General features: G+C 39.3%; 1 long non-coding RNA gene across 1 annotated transcript in view; it reads left to right on the forward strand.

Annotated features, from left to right (window-relative positions):
- The window catches only part of LOC134203870 (uncharacterized), a 34,200-nt gene extending 14,972 nt beyond the window's left edge, over positions 1-19,228 (forward strand). The window contains exon 3 of the long non-coding RNA XR_009977725.1: positions 18,749-19,228. This is a non-coding gene — a long non-coding RNA (uncharacterized LOC134203870). The remainder of the gene's footprint in view (positions 1-18,748) is intronic.
- The last annotated feature ends 45 nt before the right edge of the window (positions 19,229-19,273 follow it).

Raw genomic sequence — 19,273 nt, forward strand, 5'->3', positions numbered from 1 at the left:
TAGCATTGTTTATACATCTTACTTGTTCGCCATTTTGACCAAAACACGGTTTAATTTCAAAACATTGAATGTTTATGTAGCGGATATTTATTATAATAAATATAACCATGAAAAAATAACAATAAATTACAATAATTGCTTTTATAATAAGGAATTTTATAGAAAAACATCCGCTGTACGCTCAATTTTGTCACCTGTAACAGGCCTATTTTGAGATTATTTTCAAACAAATAAACTTTGGAGAAATTTTTTCAACCATTTTATGTACGTATACACTGCCGCTAACCGCAAGTCGAGCACATCTGTATATGGAGCCCCATATACAGATGTGCTCGACTTGCGGTTAGCGGCAGTACATTGAAGGAAGAGATGAATATTGAAATGCATTAAAAACAAACGAGCCAACTATTAAATTTCCTTTAGAATTTTCGAATATATTCATCTAATCCATGGTGTACGCTCAATTTTGAGAGTGACTGTATGGTCCAATGCACCGAATGAACACAATGACGTTTAAGACGGGCGCTGTTTACTAAAAATGAACACTTGCATGAACTCGATGAATGAAAAAGTATTCATTCTTAGTAAACAGCGCCCGTCTCAAACGTCAATGATGAACTCGGTGCATTGGACCATATACAATTGTACATCATGATCATAATCATGTGGTCCATAATATTAAACAACAATTTGGGCCTTTGGCAGCGCTGCTCCAAGCAGAACGTACTGAAGCGTGCTGGGTTCGAATCACGGTCCGGTCCAATTAAATTTTCATTGGACATACAAACATTCGAGACTACTAAGCTGTGATGCGTCAATAGACGAGCTCGGTGGTCTAGTGGCTACTGCTTCTGCCTTATAAACAGGAGGTCGTGGGTTCAATTCCAGGCTCGTCCCTTTCCTACTTTGTATTTCTATCTTGGTTCTTTCTGTGTTTCACGTTCTACCAAAACGATTCCTACTGTTTTAACCTTCCACACAATTCCAAAACCTCCCGTGGCACCTATGAGAGGTCGTAGAGTTCTCTGCATCTTTCTTAAGTAGGTGTCCAACTAAGGGGCCGTACACTAATTACGTAAGCATTTTTTCGGGGTTTTTCAACCCCCCCTCCCCCCCATGTAAGATTTCTCCCATACAAATTATTTTTTATTTATATGGAGCGTAAGAAACTGGCAGACCCGCCTCCCCCCTTAAGTGCTTACGTAATTAGTGTACGACCCCTAACCATCCTTCCCCTTCCTCAGCATTCGCAATGACGTGGCCAGGACAGATCTTGACTATTGGAGAGTGCATTGCTTCCATCTAAGAGATATTGATTAGTCCCAAATCAATATATGTGGTGACGGATGAAAGTGCTGCTACTCTCATACAATAGTCTTGGCTTGTACCACCTACGAAATTGTGCGAATTGCTCAATGCTAATGCTAATGCTAACTAAGCTGTGATGCGTCAATGTCCCAGCTGTGGAAAGCGATGCCAGTAAACAGTAAATAATAAATCGTCCAAGGTACAAGTGCTTTTAATGGCAGTCATCGTCAGTCGCAGATCGCCAGTAGTCAGCGTTGGTAATGATGGTACAAACGATTTCTGGTACAAGTGGTCAGATGCAGGAACATCTGGCGAATGTGTTTTTATGCAATGTAATAAATCAAGTCCATCACTAACGTGCTTTTTCGATGTTTTTGTTTTAATTTTATTGCGTTAAGACTTAAGAGTATTGCTTTGCACTTGGCGTCAGAGACATTTAAACGTATTCGAAGAGCTTCAGTTAGTTTCGCGAATACGTTTAACAGAATCGCATTTGTCGAACTAACCCATTTCTAATGAGGAACATTGTTGGAATATGTTCTCGATAATACACAAGGTGGGCTCGCTTGACTGTGGATATACAACAGTAAAGCACAAATCAAGCATCCGAAAGGTATTCAATTTGCAAAAAAGAGCTAACCGCGGTGGAGGTTGGTACTCGGATTCGTATGGCTTTTCCGCAAACGGGACCTTTAAGTGATCTTGTTGTGTAGGGGTTATCAGGCCTATCTAGAGAGTAGGAGGTTGAGGGTTCGAGTCCCTCCAAGACACGTGGATTTCTTTCATTTCGAAACATGTGCTGTGCACATCTAAAAAAAAATGCAATTAATTGCAATAAGTGAGGTTAAGTCAAAATCTTGCATTGGTCTATCATAAATCAGCACATATCGCAGCAACAATGATGTGAACATAAACAATTTATATTTTGGGGTTTATGCGGAATTTTACGTTGTTTTAATTTACACGGCCCATATCCTCTGCGTAACAACTGACTCCAGTGTGTTACAATATTTATGTATGATAATATTTAAGGAAACTGTTCCGATCTTCATCTCGCTGAACATATATTCATCTCATCGCGAAAAAAATAAATACAGCACCAATTTCGTCGCTTCCTTTTGTCAACATGCGTGCTCACTGCTGAAAAAATCACGAAAATAAGAAACAAATCAAATTGTTTTCCATTGATTTGTTTTTGATGGGATGAATATCGGAGCCATAATTTGTTATCCACGATTGAGTTCCATTGGAAAAAGTGAGGAAAATCCCTTCATACTCAATCCCTCACTCAAATTTAACGATTTGCGATTTTTCCACCTCACCCGTAAGATTGCTGTCCAATACATTAAGAAAAACAAACTACCATGCGTTCATCATTATTTTACATGCAAGCAATTGAGTCATTTTACACCACCATCCAAACATTTTTTAAATGCCATAGAAAGTCATGAAAACCTTATTGTTTTGAATAAAAGATCATTGTGAAATGTAGCCGGTTTTGTAAATTTTGCATCTACACGTTGAAATGGTTCGGAATTCTTGGTGAAAACATAGAAAAAGCTTAAGAGGTGCATTTGGACCGTTCTCCCCTACAAGGCTTTTAGCTGGTGCAGTTCGTTTCTGCTAACTGACACGCGCGTTTTCTCTCGAAAGTTTGGAGGCGTTTGCTTCACAGGCGCAGCTTCTGATTCTTAAGTGTCTGCCGGAGTAAACGCAAGGTCTAACGCAATTCACGTGAAGGAATAATTATTATTATCAATGAATTGTCAAACTTCTTTGTCGCGTCTTCTCTGACTTCCTCCATAGGATGACCACCAAACGCCGTTGACAGCCCAGCTTTCATGATGGACTTCTCTTTAATGAGCCACCGGGGGTTCAGACTGACTTAGTGGCAGGTGCTTAGACGATCCCCACCGGTGCGTATCCAAATGAGTGCCTAGGATAAGGACGAAATGCGTTCATATTTTATTTATGTACTTGTTCTCATACCGGTTGTTTCTATCAAGGTTGTTTAATTGCAATCATGTTACGCACCGGTGGTGAATATTCTTGGTTACTATTACAAACACGGAATAAAAAATCAGGAATAATACGAGGAAAACTATTTATAAATTAATTTATAAATATTTGTTATTTATTTTCAAACGCGCTTCAACTTTTGTAGTACTAGTATGTGCGTATTGTATTTTATGATTATCAGATTAGTTAGACACACATCTGCTTGGTGGCGCTAGCCTATATGCAACAAGTGAGGTGGATATCACGAGATCTATAAGATTTTGTGTTCTACAAAGTTGTTCGGGTAGCCATAATATTTATGATAAATAATAGTTTGGTTTGGAATTCATACGCATAGCGGAGCTAGTGTATAAGAAATGACCTATTAGGTTAAATATTTCAAAATACGTTAGAGTTAGAAAGTTGCCGTCTTCTACAAAGTTATTCGGATCGTTGAAACCATTGCGATGGAGGCCAGTTTAGTTGGAAAGTCAACCGCTTGTGTAAAAGAAATTATCTCTTTGATAAGATATCCCCAAATCGGTAAGATTTTGGAAGTTACCATTTTCTACAAAGTTGTTGGGATGGTCAAAACCATTGTTATGTAAGCAATCTTAACTTATATTTAAACCGCTTGGTGGCGCTAGTGTTCATTGAATTATTTCTTCGGTAGATTGTCACTTTAAAATCTGAAAGATCCAAAAGTTGTTGCTGGTTTTTACTAAAGTTGTTTTTGTCTTTGTGAATGCCAGATTTCAAGATATCTAGCCTACCAGGTTATTTCTTATACACTAGCGCCGTCAAGCGGTTGTATTTCGAACTATACTTACTTTCGTCATGATGGTTTTGATCACTCGATCAACTTTGTAGAAGACAGAAAAATCTAAAAATGTCAGATTCCGAGATATCTAACCTATCAGGTAATTTCATATACACTAGCGCCACCAATCAATTGAAATCCAAACTAATCTGACTAATCCACCACAATGGTATTGATGATGAATAATCGAAGAGTTTTTCAGAAGACGACAGATTTTTGATTTATGACTTACTTTATTTTTCCATGTGATAGTTTGGCAACGGTTGGAGCAAGTCGCCAAACTCGCTATTTACCGAAGGTTGCGTTTACATTTCCCAAACCCGTTTACCAACGACCGGTGCGAATTCGCGTCATGATAGAGGTTGCTATTTTGGCTTTATTTACGCACTGGTGGGGATCGTCTTAGTCTCTGTTCCAGTTTGCGTCAGTGATGGTTGCAGCGCTACACGTGGCTACACTTTCAGCCAGGGTTGTGCTGAATCATTCTCATACGATAATTATTGGGATTATCATTTGATAACTTCTCAGGTGTGAAAAGTAGGCGAGTTGTCTTCGGCGATAACTTTTCAGATTTTTGAATTGATTCATAGTAAACATAAAATTATAATTTTAGTGTAAACCTAATTAATACTAGTTTAATGTCAACAATGAAGTTCAATCGGATGTTTGGAATTGTGTGTTAGTGTTACGTAGGAAAATAAGTTCAAAAGTAGCATTTACCAATGCTTATAATCGAGATACAATTATCGAAAGATTCACACTCTCTAGCGAGTTTCTATCAATTGATAATTTGGATATGTGATCACTTGAGAGTGTTGTTCATCCTCGATTATTTGAAAATTTGATTTTTATCATCCTTTTCAAATGTTGGTCTAAAAATTATATACTTCACCAGCGTTCGTAATGTTCACTCAACCTGAGGAACACAGGATAAACAATGGAAACAGATTCACCCTGGGCTTGAAATACGCTTGCTTTGGTCTCATCGAACATAAAAGTCGAAAACCTGTACATTTCATACAGGTACGTAGTTCAACGTCACCTTTGCGTACAACGCAATTAGGCTGCATCTTTGAGTTTTTTGAAAATATACCAAGAGCGGAGTTTCACCTAGCATGAAGAATCATTTACAAGGAAATCTCGCTTAACTTTTCAAAAGAACCTAAGTAACATTTTTTTCAAGAATTAATTTGAATGTTGCAATCAACAGACTAATATGAAAGCTTTTGATTGTAGTACTCAAATTAATTCATAAAAAATGTTACTTAGGTCCGTTTGAAAAGTTAAGTGAGAAATCGTTTATGCTAAAAAAATAAAAATCAGGCGAATTTTCTGACTGATCAATCATCCGACGAAGAATTTTGTCCCATTGACCCTTGCGATCAAAGGCGCAGGATTGTCAATCCGGAGATGCCGAGTACGATTCTCGGTGCGGTCTAGAATATTTTTGGGTTGGAAACTTTCTCGACACCCTGGGCATAGTGTATTCATTGTACTTGCCACTCAAGATACATACTTTCAATTATTCACTGAGGAAGTTAAAAAGCAGGCCAAGTTCCAGTTGGAATGCAGACCCATTGAAGAAAAAAAGAGAAGAAGTGTGTCGTGATAGTCTATTTTATTCTACTCATGTGATAATAGCGCTTTTCTGGTTTATTTTTTCTACGTTACACAATAAGATCGTCAATTAAAAAAACTTGACAAAAACATCATTAGCATATTACAGTTTTGACGTACGTTGAATAGCTATAATAGCTACACGCGGTTATTTCCATTTATACATCAGTTCAGCTGCTGTAGTTGATAATCGGTTAACCGACTGGAATGTCTTATCGTTGCTGCCAACAGTTATCATGAATCATGCTTTCATTGGCTTACTTCGTTATCACCGAAGGAACCAGTGAACTCTAATCTATCTAACCGGACGCACCCATTGTAGTTTATAAAGACTCCAAGGGTTTCCGTAATCTTTCGAGTGCCGTTCATTTCAAACTTGAATATCATAATCAAGACAACCAGCATCATCCAGTCTTGCTAGGAATAAATTTACAACCCAGTTGAATGATTCGTGTTTGTTACTCAAGACTCAAGAGTAATTGATGTTCCGCAAATGGAAGATCCACAACGAGTTATTCATAGCATTTTTTCACAGCAATTGTATGACACTTTACGTAGTCGCAATTCAATATGATATTAATATTTTCAATATATGATTCAATATATATTCAATATGATAATTGATAAACGTTATATAATGATTTGACCTTAGTCTTTAAACTTAGATAGATAAACTTTAAACTTAGATAAACTTAGATGAATAATAGCATATGTGGTCCGTGGTCCGCCGTGCGGCGTAGTTTAATCTTGCAGGTATCACATGACCGCTGGACGGCTGCCATTTCCGAATGATGTTTCTGATCCTATTGATGAGTTGAATCCGGCCTTCCAATCACTTTAGTATACAATAATGGGTCGTATGAATAAAAAGTAGCAAAACTCAATGCTTGTAGTATCTACTCAAAAATAAAGTCCACAGAGAAAACTACATGTTTGGTATGAATAAAGACATTTTCGAACTTATGGCATATGCTACATTCGAACTTAGCCTTTACTACAGTTTACTACCATTCACTACACGGAGAAACGTCAAAACAAAATAGACCCCATGATGACGATGATGATTTTATATATTTTTGGCGGCTAATCAACGAAAGACATGTCTGTTTTGTTTGTTTTCCCTAAATTGGACTTCCATTTTCAAGAACAAAGTCGATTCGCTTCGATTCTGATGAATAATCTTCATTTGAAACATGATTAGCAACGTCTTGAGCAGACTACAAGAAATCAGTAGTAAACTCTTGTTTTATTCTTACCGAATCAGTTGTTTGTAGTATGTTCGAAATGTGTAGTGTAGTAAAGTCTCTTTTATTCATACGAACATGTTCCACAAGTGACGTTTACTACTGAAAATGTAGTAAAGACGAACTCACTACTTTTTATTCATACGACCCAATGGAGCTCAGTAGACCAAAAATACTTTAACAGTATTTGAAAAAAAAAATCGATTGAAATTGTCCACCGTGTACTTTTCTTACGATCTTTGTTCGCTTGAAAGAATTGTAAAATGGGCATCGCAGTACTTCCTGTTTTAATGGCACTTTACACAACTTAACATGTTGGAGTAAAAGTGTATGGGCGACAATTTTCTGAATATTCTAAGGATTTATGCACATAAGGCATTAATGCTCTCATAGAAAAATATTAAAGTATTTAAATTCCCGTTTTTTTAGTGGTCACCTGTTATAATGATACGAAGTTCATATCAATATGTGGCAGTTATGCTTAAGGCGTCATTCTACACATCAATATCAGCTATTCTGAATAGTTGGTAAGACTGGTGCTCTGGGCCTCCAGTAGCCTTGCGAGCAAAGGCGTAGGATTATCAATCCGGTTCGATTCTCGGTCCGGTCTAGGATGTTTTCGGGTTGGAAACATTCTCGACTCCCTGGCAGGGTTTGCATTCACTCTTTTGGGATCAATTCCTGGTAGTGATATATTCGAATTCAAGCTATTAGCACTTTGAACATTTTGTTCACAGTTCTATTCTGTCCACCATCGCATGTTTGTCCCACATGGATAGGGAATCCAGCAAAGATGGGACTGATATGCGATCACAGGCATTATTGTCCTGAAATAGTGCGGATTCGGATTTACATATTCCATGACATGAGTAGAAATAATTATAAGATTCTCAAGTGAATTATAATTTTCTCAAAATGCGTGTAAAAGTTCATGGAGACCAGGCGCTAACGTATATGTGATAATAGCCAGCATGAGTTAACCATCCGAAGTTTGTATGGCGAAAGGCATCTAACGCGGGTTTTCTCAACAGTTGGAACTTTCAACGAAAAACTATTTGGTACCAGTTATGTAGGAAAGTGTCCGCTACCATGCCTACCAAATATTTTTTTGATTAAGGTGCTCATTTTCGAGATATTAAACATTAGATGCTTTTCGCCATACTGATTTCCAAAAGTTAACTCCTAGTGTGCCGCTGTAAGCACGCTCAAAGCAGGCGATTCATTGATAACGCTTCTTATTCGTCAATGGATCGTGCCATGAGCAAAAGAAACTTCGACATGAACATTATCAAATAGATTCACACCATGTTTGCAAAAAAAATCTCTTCAGAGCTGGGAAGTTCGTCTCTTACAGTATGGGCAACAAAAGGTTTCCCTCAGGGAGGGGTCCTATCCTCTTAGTTGAAGACGATCTTCTAGGTAGCTTTGAAGAAAAAGGTTTCGAGATTGTAGGCTTTGCTGATGATATTGTCATCATAGTGAGGGGGAAATTTAACAATTTCGTTTTAGAGAGAATGCAATGGGCTCTAAAATTTATCCATTTATGGTGTATTCAGGAAGGCCTTAGCATTAATCCGACAAAAATTGTAAATGTACTTGTACCGTTCACTAGGAAGAGGAAATTTAATCTAAAAGCTCTAACGCTTGGAGAACTAGAAATTCAGCTTAGTGGACAGGTCAAATACTTGGGAGCCATTCTGGTTTCCAAACTGAACTGGAATGCTTATATTGAGTGTGCGATAGGAAAGACAACCAGTGCCAGTGCCAACATTTGGAATAAAATGGGGTTCTTGAGACCAAAAATGATTAATTGGATCTATACTTCCATTATTCGTCCAAAACTGACATATGCTGTTCTTGTATGGTGGCCAAAAACAAAAGAGGTTACTGCACAAAGGAAGCTGACAAAACTGCAAAGGTTAGTGTCCTCAGTGTTGGGAAAAACTCAAAATCTCAAAACTCATTAATGATTCAAATCAATCGTGAGTTGAAACGCATCAACTCAACACCTAAAAACTCATGGCTGAGTTGAATCATCCATTTGAATCATCGTAAGTTTTCTTTCGTTCTCCTTCGTTAAATACCATTAATTGACGTTCGTCGCATAGAACAATGAATAGTCTTGCTTGTGTAAACAATAAATTGCCAGCAAATTGATTTTAAACACTTTTTAGAGAGTTTACGAGGTGAACCGGCCCAGGGCCGAAAACCTCACAAATAAAGATAATAATAATAACTTTTTAGAGAGAAAAAAAATGTTTTTTTTTGCAAATGAGTAAAATGATGCGTTTTGGCATGAAAAACTCAGGCGTGATGCAAATCTTTTAATTCGCAAACGAGTTTGCTCGTGCGGGAGAGCTCGATGAGTGATTTTTATGAATGATTTTACCAACACTGGTGTCCATTGCTATAACGGGAGCAATGCGTAGCACTCCTTCAAAATCGTTAGATGCAATTCTAAATCTGCTACCGTTGCATGAATTTGTGCAGTTAGAAGCGGAAAAGAATATGCAAAAGCTCAAACGTTTGAAGTTATTCAAGTCAGGAGACATGAGTATTTCACAAAATTTTCAATATGGGCCATTCATATTTATGTATGGAGACTGGATAAAACCTGTGGAGAACTATGACATTACTTATAACATAGAAAACCATCACGTATGGTTCCATATGTCGGAGGTCCCACTGTTCGGGACGGATCCCTAAAATTCTATACAGATGGCTCAAAAATTGTAACAGGAAACAGCAGGAATCTTCGGCCCTGGGATAGCGATCTCAGGGGCAATGGGAAACTAACCAACGGTGTTCCAATTGGAGATTTTTGCTATAATGTAATGTTATAATATCTGTGTAGAGAGAAAGTATAGATAGGTATGCAAATATTTGTATTTTCACAGACAGTCAAACGGCACTTAAAGCATTGAGTAGCTTTAAATGTAAGTCAAAACTTGTCTGGGAATGCATTCTTTCATTACGAAAGGTGTGCCAAGAGAACTCGTAAATCTTTACTGGGTTCCAGGACACTGTGGCATTGGAGGTAATGAAAAGGCAGACGAGCTTGCGAAACGAGGTTCAAACACACAGTTTATTGGCCCAGAACCTTTCTGCGGTGTATCATACTGTACCATTAAAATGGAACCGTCTAAGACGAATTAAGTACTGTCCATTTAATTCCACCAGTTAAATTTTCGTTATCTTTGCAGATACGTATTTCGACCACAACTGTGTGGTCGTCTTCAGTGTCTTGTACTTGACTCGACTTATACAAGACACTGAAGACGACCACACAGTTGTGGTCGAAATACGTATCTGCAAAGATAACGAAAATTTAACTGGTGGAATTAAATGGACAGTACTTAATTCGTCTTAGACGGTTTAATACATTCCACTAAAAGAGCTTAATATATTTTTCTGATTAAAATGGAATTGAAATGCTGGAAAGCACACAAGTTGATGACCAACAGGTTGGTTGCCGAAAAGTGTGCTAAATTAAAGAGATTAATAATTCCCAATGTTTCAGTAACCGAAAAGCTCTTGGAGCTCAGCAAGAGAGCTCTTTGCACCTTTACTGGCCCAATAACCGGACACTGCCGGAGCGGATATCATTTGAAAAATATTTGCCAGATTCAGAATGATATCTGTCGTTTCTGTAACATGGAACGTGGAATCTCGAAACATCTGATTTGCAGTTGTGATGCATTGCACAAGATTAGATCTAAATTTCTTTTATTAACTCAATTGTGCCGGACAGGGAAAAGACGCTTCTTATGTTGTTTACTAGACAAATGGTGATCAACCTACAAGATGCGAATTGTTAATAGTAAGCAGGGGTATACCACAAAAAATCAACTCAATGGACTCAGGGGTTATATGCTCCAACAACAACAAAAAAAAGATCTGTCAGTAATTGAATCAGTAATCAGGATGTTGATTCAGAATTTTATTCAGAAGGTACTTTATCTTTCACAAGATTTTTCAGTTTACTTCAGAATTCTCTCTAGAATTAGAAAAAAAACAATGCCCAATCAATTTCGTAGAGCTCTTTAGATTGTTTTTAGAGTTTATTAACGAATTTTAGAAACCCTAAACTTTTCCCAAAAGTGTGTCTACATTTTATTAAAATTCTGCCAGGAAATTCTCAAGCATTTTACCATAGGTTTAGTAATAATTAGAGTCGATGTAGCTCCACTCTTCCTATGCTATGTTAATTCTTCACTATCTACCGGAACCTTTACAAACTCCTTCTATTTTTTTGTGGATTTTTTTTCCGTGGGGTCATATTTTCATTTAAACCGAAGACTACAATCGACAATAAACAACTGACTTCAGTTTGGAATATTATTCTGTGTTTACTGTAGTGAATTTATGTGAACTTGTAAGAATTTGCTGGTAGTTAATAAACGCCAATGAGATTGAGTAAGAATTCTTACCACGTAAATATACCTGAGAGCCCCCATTAAGATTACTCGGCATCCATCATAATACTTGCAAGAATTACTTTCGAAATTCAGCAAATTCTTAATATTTTGCTTCTAGAAGTTATCAAGTGTCCAGTATCTCAAGAACTTGCAGAGATTTCCATATACTACTAATAATAAGGCTTTAATAGGAATTCTTTTTAATTTTCAGAACGCATTGTGAACTCTTTAAATTACATGTAACACTAGACTAACTAACTAGACTAACACTAGCAGTGTTAGGAGAATTTCAAAAAATGAAGTGAAAATGAAATGAAACTCATGTGGTTGTCCAAGATTTTGTGACAGTGTATATGTGTGTGGGGCGAGACAGCCCTGTTGTATACCACTCTATATTATATGCTGTTTATGCCGTCTTGGTGTTGGTGACAAGCAAGCAGCCAAGCATCGTTCTCCCTCAGTCAGAGTCCAACAGTGATCCGAGTAAGGCGATACCTTCGCCGAGTGCAATAATGCGCAATGGGTGATTTCCTGGCGCAGCAGCAAGCTACACATTTGGCGACAGTGGCAGGTTTTACTGCTCATTTTTTGTTAGTATCAAGTGGAGTAATGTTAATACTAATGTGCCTGATAAAAATACTGCGTCATGGAAATCACCCACTGCGAAATCTCAGACGAAAAGGTAAATTCCTGAACCAAGAAGGATGTTTGCTTTTTGCAGTGTTTACGTGGGGACCGGTGCTCCAAATTGGGAGAGACGCGGTTGCGTAAGTAAGTTAAACGGAGAAGAATCGAAATTGTTTGCGTGTCTTGAGTACCGCAATGGGCAATGGCGTGTTTGGAGGACCGCCAAGAAAATATGAAATGATTGGCGAGTTTTGAGGACCGCAATGGCGAGTTTAGAGGACCGCCAAGAAAAGATGAATTGTTTTGCGAGTTTTGAGGACCGCAATGGCGTGTTTGGAGGACCGCCAAGAAAAGATGAAATGATTGGCGAGTTTTGAGGACCGCCAAGAAAAAGATGAATTGTTTTGCGAGTTTTGAGGACCGCCAAGAAAAGATGAAATGATTGGCGAGTTTTGAGGGCTGCAATGGCGAGTTTGGAGGACCGCCAAGAAAAAGATGAATTGTTTTGCGAGTTTTGAGGACCGCAATGGCGTGTTTGGAGGACCGCCAAGAGAAGATGAAATGATTGGCGAACTTTGAGGACCGCAATGGCGAGTTTGGAGGACCGCCAAGAAAAGATGAATTGTTTTGCGAGTTTTGAGGACCGCAATGGCGTGTTTGGAGGACCGCCAAGAAAAGATGAAATGATTGGCGAGTTTTGAGGACCGCAATGGCGAGTTTGGAGGACCGCCAAGAAAAGATTAATTGTTTTGCGAGTTTTGAGGACCGCAATGGATGGCGTGTTTGGAGGACCGCCAAGAAAAGATGAAATGATTGACGAGTTTTGAGGACCGCAATGGCGAGTTTGGAGGACCGCCAAGAAAAGATGAATTGTTTTGCGAGTTTTGAGGACCGCAATGGCGTGTTTGGAGGACCGCCAAGAAAAGATGAATTGTTTTGCGAGTTTTGAGGACCGCAATGGCGTGTTTGGAGGACCGCCAAGAAAAGATGAAATGATTTGCGAGTTTTGAGGTCCGCAATGGCGTGTTTGGAGCACCGCCTAGTAAAGATGATTTTTTTGAGGGCCGCTATGACGTGTTGGGAACACCACCAAGTAGAGATGAAATAATTTGCGTGTGTTAAGAACTGCTGTAGCATGTTTGAAGAACCGCCAAGTAAAGATGAAAGAATTTGCGTGTTTTAGTACCGCAATGGCGTGTTTAGTGAATAGCCAAGTAAAGATGGAATGACTTGCGTGTTTTGAAGACCGCCAAGCAAAGTAAAAATGATTAGCGTCGTCGAGTGAAATACGAGACACTGAAGACGACCACACAGTTGTGGTCGAAATACGTATCTGCAAACATATCGAAATAATTGGTGGAATTACATGGAGTTACTTAACTCATCTTAGACGGTTGATGATAAGCGTGTTTTAAGGACCATAATGGCGTATTGGTAAGCTCGCCAAGTGAAGCTTGAGTGATTTGCGTGTGAAAGAACTGAAATGTCGTGTTAGGTAGACCGCCAAGAAAAGTTGAGATTTTTTACGTGTTTTGAGAGCCGTAATGGCGTGTTGGGAAGACCGCCAAGTAAAGTTGGAATGATATGCGAGTTATGATGACAGCCAGATAAATTGAATAGCTGAAGGTTTGCGAGTGAGAACACAGTTCAAAACATGTCGTGGGCGATTTGAAAGGTCCGTTCATAGTTGAAATGGTTTGATGACGAAAAACTCAATGGTGTGTTAAAAGCACTAGAAAACACAAAGCAAGTTTCTGAGGAAACAATGGGGCGTTGATCCTAAAGTATCATGCTATGTTTTAACCGAGGTTTTGACAAGGCAAGTATTTTGATCATTTCAGTAAAATTCATTTGACTTGCCAAAGGTTGAACATGTTCAACTTTCTTTTCGTGCAAGTGAGTTGAACGGAGGAGTTTAGACGTTCAAGTCAAGCGACTTGCTCAATTCACTTGCGTAATCTAAGTTCAAGATTACCAATGACTCACCTGGTCACGTATCAAATATCTAGTTAACCTCAGCCTAGCAGCCAAAGTACCGGTACCATAAGTGCCAAACCGATGTTGGTGATAAAACAAAACACACACTACAACATAATGCATAATAATCGGCCAAATTCAGTTTATTGTAGCATGGTTTGATAAAACTGATGAATACGGTGCTACTAGCGTTCTAATGTCCACGATTCTGCTGAACCACCGGATAAAAAAAATGCGAATTAAAAAAACTGCAAAGGCACGTTGTAAGAAAGTAATATTGAAGTTGTGGATGCCGCAATGACGCTTTTGAAGAGCCTTGATTTCAAATTGGTAAATAAAGTCATGTTTAGCAATTGTGATATCCCATCTATGGCTCTGCATTTCAGCTTCGTATTCTATAAGCATTTCCTCAGTTATTAATTAAAAGTTTTTCTATGCTCGCCATTACATGAGTATGTATCTTGTGTGGCAAGTACAATGGATACACTATGTCCAGGTAATCGGGAATGTTTCCCACCCGAAAACATCCTAGACTGGGACTGAGAATCGAACTCGCCATCTCCGGAGTGGCAATCCTACGTTTTTGCTCGCAAGGCTAACTGGAGACCCCAACTTGGTGCAGCTAATATCGAATATCAGGAATAATATTGAATGTATCTCCAACCATGGTGGTTAAATAATACCCAGATCCCTGCCCAGATCTTAATATTGGAGTCCAAATGTTTTGGATAACTTGCTCGCAAATTTGAGGAAATGGATTATGCTTGAGTTTTAATTTATGCGAAATCACGATGTTTCGCTTCAAAAGCGAATAGAATTAGTCGAGGTTCTTGTCTTATGAGAAGAAAACTGCATTAACAAAGTAGAGCATGAGCATGATAACCTTACATGTCGTAGTTGCTACTCCGTGTTTTACCAGCACAATCGCAATTGCATAGAGAGCCAGTGGATAGGACATGGGATTTGCGCTGAGCACCTCAATGTGCTCAGTTCAAAAGCTCTAGGAGGGTTAACAAACGGCGCTGGCCACGTCCTTTCGGGCTACCGTAGATGTAAGGGAATTGATAAAAGATGCAGTCACTCGCCACATTGTAAATCAAGAACACTTCTGCACTCGCCACGAGAATATTATTGGAATCTAGGGGGTAGGTTCTATGGAAGAGGCTCATCTTGATTAACAGGTTGCAATGGATGCCAAAACGAGCTTTCTTTCGCTCTTTTCGATTTCTAACAGTTACGGCTAGAATTAGTCAAGTTGTAGATAAAGAATAGAAGATGGGCCCGGTATTCAGTCTATTTCTAATCTTAGCGATTGCTAAAACATGAGAAATATATGGAGAGAAAAAAAGGAGAATTGAACTTGGGATTGATCCTACGATCAGCTGCGTATGAGGCAGAAGTAATTATCATATGATTACCTTCCCTTACATGTTATGAGCACACTACAGCATAGAATACTAAAAATAAACCTGTATTGTTTTGTTATGTTCGTTTGCTATGGCATTTAATGCACGAATGTGAACTTTCGGATAAACTAACAAGATTAGTCAAGGCGACGTTGGAAAGGGGAAAAACGAGTATTTCAAATTACATGAACGCTTTCGATCCTTTCGGGAACATTCAGAGAGTTACGCTTTGGTATGGAATAACTCTATTAGTATGATTTGTATAAGGACCGTTTAGCAATGTCGGAATTGGTACTTTGACACGGAACGACAAGATAGAGGAAACCTGCTACAGTCATGACCACCTAGAAAACGATGTACATAACAGGAAGAGACATAAAAGAAGACAATGTAGCTGCACCATGAGTTTGCATCGATGGTGATGCCAGTCTTGTCTTGAGATGTATTTATCATTCAGATACAGTTTCATATAAAAAAGAATTTGATATTTCGCTAGCTCTGATGCTCCCTAAAATATCGTGTCAAATTTGATCAGTACTCGGAATATGGCACAAATAGTGATGTCGATCACTATTTTTAGAGAATGTGCGTGTGATTGAATAACGCAAAAAAGAGCGGATAATAAATGCAGAATTTGCTTATCTATATGTGGCCGATAATTTTGCTTGTGTAAGGAATGAAGGCTTTTGAACGAATGCGAAGATGCACAAGATAGTGGTGCACTGCTAGCGTGTTTTGTCGATGCGAGATAGCTGGTATTTATGCCATCATAGCATGCAAGATATAGGCTAGAAACCCAACTTCGGACGAAGTTTGTTAGATTTTCATAAAATTGCACTAAAAAACGCATCATTTAGTTTGAAGGTCAAACTCCGAGAGAAAGTTCGTTTCAGAAGAAGTTCGGAGCTGAAACTAGGGCGGTTATTGTGTTCGCGTACTTTGTTTGACTGCAGATCTACGGAATCAATACCAGCGACGACAGATCCAGTCAATTTATTTGTTTCGCGGGTGACATGGACATTGTCGGCCGAACATTTGCAATGGTAGTAGAATTGTACACCTACCTGAAACGTGAAGCAACAAAAGTTGGACTGACGGTGAATGCATCGTAGACAAAGCACATGCTTGTGGACGAAACCGAGTCCGACAGGACCCGCCTGGGAAGCAGTGTTACGATAGACGGGGATACCTTCGAGGTGGTCTAGGTATTCGTCTACCTTGGATCCTTGCTAACGGCTGATAACAATGTTAGTCGTGAAATACGAAGACGCATCTGTAGCGATTGAGACGGGCATGGTAAATGACATAAACCGAATAAAGGGCATATATATTAGCCATTAGCATTAGCCCTAGGTGGGAAAGTGACAGATAAGAGAGTGGAATATTTGGTAGGAGGTCGTGGTGTTGAGTTGATCTGCTTCGCTCAGCAGCTGGAGATTGACGTGCCAAAATTGTAGTAGAAAATCGTACTTACAACCACCTACAAAGTGCGATGGCCCTCTATGGGTTGAAGACCAGGAAGACCAACGTACAAATTGAATCTTGGAGCATATGAATGAGGTGAATGAACAACCGTTGGAGGAAACTTCATCTATTCAAACCGGAAATATCTGTTCGTTGCCTGAATATAAGACAATATTCCGTAGAAAATGGTTTTCGATTTCCTTGGCCTTTGAATGGTTGTTGTAACACTCTTAGCTCAAAAGGTCCATCTTACTTATGTTTTACCCTCACACTCTACTCTACAGCTAATATCATCTTCCAAACTTGGACGTACGGAGGCAGCCAAGTTGGTTGCGACGAGACGGACGCAATGAGAAAACAGAACTGTGCAATAAAAATCCTATTCGACTAAATGCTGATGTCATATTAGAAATTTGGAGACAGTACTCGTCGATAGCAAATCCTTCCGCACGCGATGGCATATGAGCAAGTCAAACCACCTTCCTTTTGCCAGTGAAGATATATCAGCTTCCACACTGATATTCTTCCCTCCCCCTTCATACGGGAGCTTGGCAGAAGGAAGGTCGTGTGATATGTGCCATCACAAATATTGCCCCCCGCTCGCTTTCAAATCGACTTCTATAAAAACATTCTTCATGCCTGCCGTATCCTATTTTCTTGCCGAACTATCAATTCTATACTTTCGCCTCTAATGCTATCATGAACATGTACGTCCAAGTTTGGAAGATGATATTAGCATTTCCATATCATTGACATTCAAATGTTCCTCGAAGTACTGCTTCTACCCTTCGATCACCACACGTTCGTCCATCAAGACGCTCCCATGCTTATCCCTGCGCATCTAGGCTCGTGGCAAGAAGCCTTTGACGAATAAGTTGAGCATCTGATAGTACTTGCGTGTTTTTCGAGAACGGTATAGTACAGCTGTTCCATCTCCTAGCACTCCGCTTCGTTTCTTCTCCTGAAAAAGTCGGGGGTCGGTTGAGGATAAGTGTGCGTTGAGTGACACTTTTTTCCGCGATTATTTCGTAAAAAACCCTGGTTGTCACCGTCTATAAAGTTCCACGTTCTTCCGGGTCCCTTGCTGTCGCCCGAATTGCGTCCTTCTCCTTCCAAATCTGTATGGACTGTTCGTCAAACCACTCGTTCCGTCGACTACGTCCCACATGTTGTTTATGATGGAGAGTTTTAGGCGCAGTTTAACCACTGACAAATAGTAGTAACATTGATGAAATTCCCGTCGTCCATGCGTTCAACGATCTTTTTGAACTCGAATCTATTCTATGCACGCGAGATGCTGATAAAATAACTGAGCAGTGGTTTGTTCAGGAAATTGCTCTAGCTGGTACATCTGTTTGTCTGTTGTTCAGTCATCAGTAGATAGTGGTAAGAGTCGATATTGGCGCAACGATAGGTCCTGAACTTCTCACTCAGATGTTGGAAAAGTTTCGTCCATCATTCAGAACGTGAACAATTCGTAATTATCTTTGCAGTGGTATATTTGCATATCCTTCGAGTCGGCCATAATGAACGTCTCGGTAGACGTATTGCTCAGTTTTAAGACATCGCAGATAGGCCAGGGTCTGGGGATGCGTTGACAATAACAGAGTAAAAATTATATGCCTGGTGCACTTTATATGGGGCCGTACATTATTCTTGTGAAGCAGTGAAATTCCCCTAAATATTGCAGATTTGATTCTGAGACATTTTTATAAGATACTATTCATTCAAATATTATTTTAACTTTCCACCATTTGACTTCCATAGTCGTCTCAAGTAAGAAAAGAAATTCGAAGCGTTCAATTAATGGTTCTATCTACATTCTTGAAAAACATCTCTATCATTATTTTATTTCTGCTTTCTTTATAGAAACACACGATGGTGCACAGTGGTGCGTGTATATCGCACTATCTGCTGCGACCACCACCGTCATCGTCAGCAACATCACAGCTGTATTCAACCGCCATCGTAGCCAGTAGCTGTCGCCGCCGGAAAACTGTCGTCTTTCGAGAGGCAACTATCACACCAACACCTCAGCTCAAAATCAGACGATCGTCAATTCAAGCAGCATCTGCCACACGAGAACAAAATCTAGGATCATTTGATCTGCCTCTACGAAAGCAACCGAAAGAGGTCCTATTGTCTACATTTGAGAGGGTCTCAAAAACGATAGCAAAGCTACAGCAACTTGATTATTCGGGTTCACGTTGATTCCTGTCACCAAGGATTGCCCTGTGAGACTGTGATAGGGCCGGATCTCGGAGCGCGCATACTAACAAAAAACTAGCACATAGATTCGTGGTTCAGGAAAGGACTGAAGAGATTAGTAGTTTTAGGAGGAATCGTAGAATTTAATCAGTGTGCCGTTCCAGTTGCAGTATCCTCGACCTCTCA

Source organism: Armigeres subalbatus, unplaced genomic scaffold (assembly GCF_024139115.2).
Source record: "Armigeres subalbatus isolate Guangzhou_Male unplaced genomic scaffold, GZ_Asu_2 Contig276, whole genome shotgun sequence".
NCBI lineage: Eukaryota > Metazoa > Arthropoda > Insecta > Diptera > Culicidae > Armigeres > Armigeres subalbatus.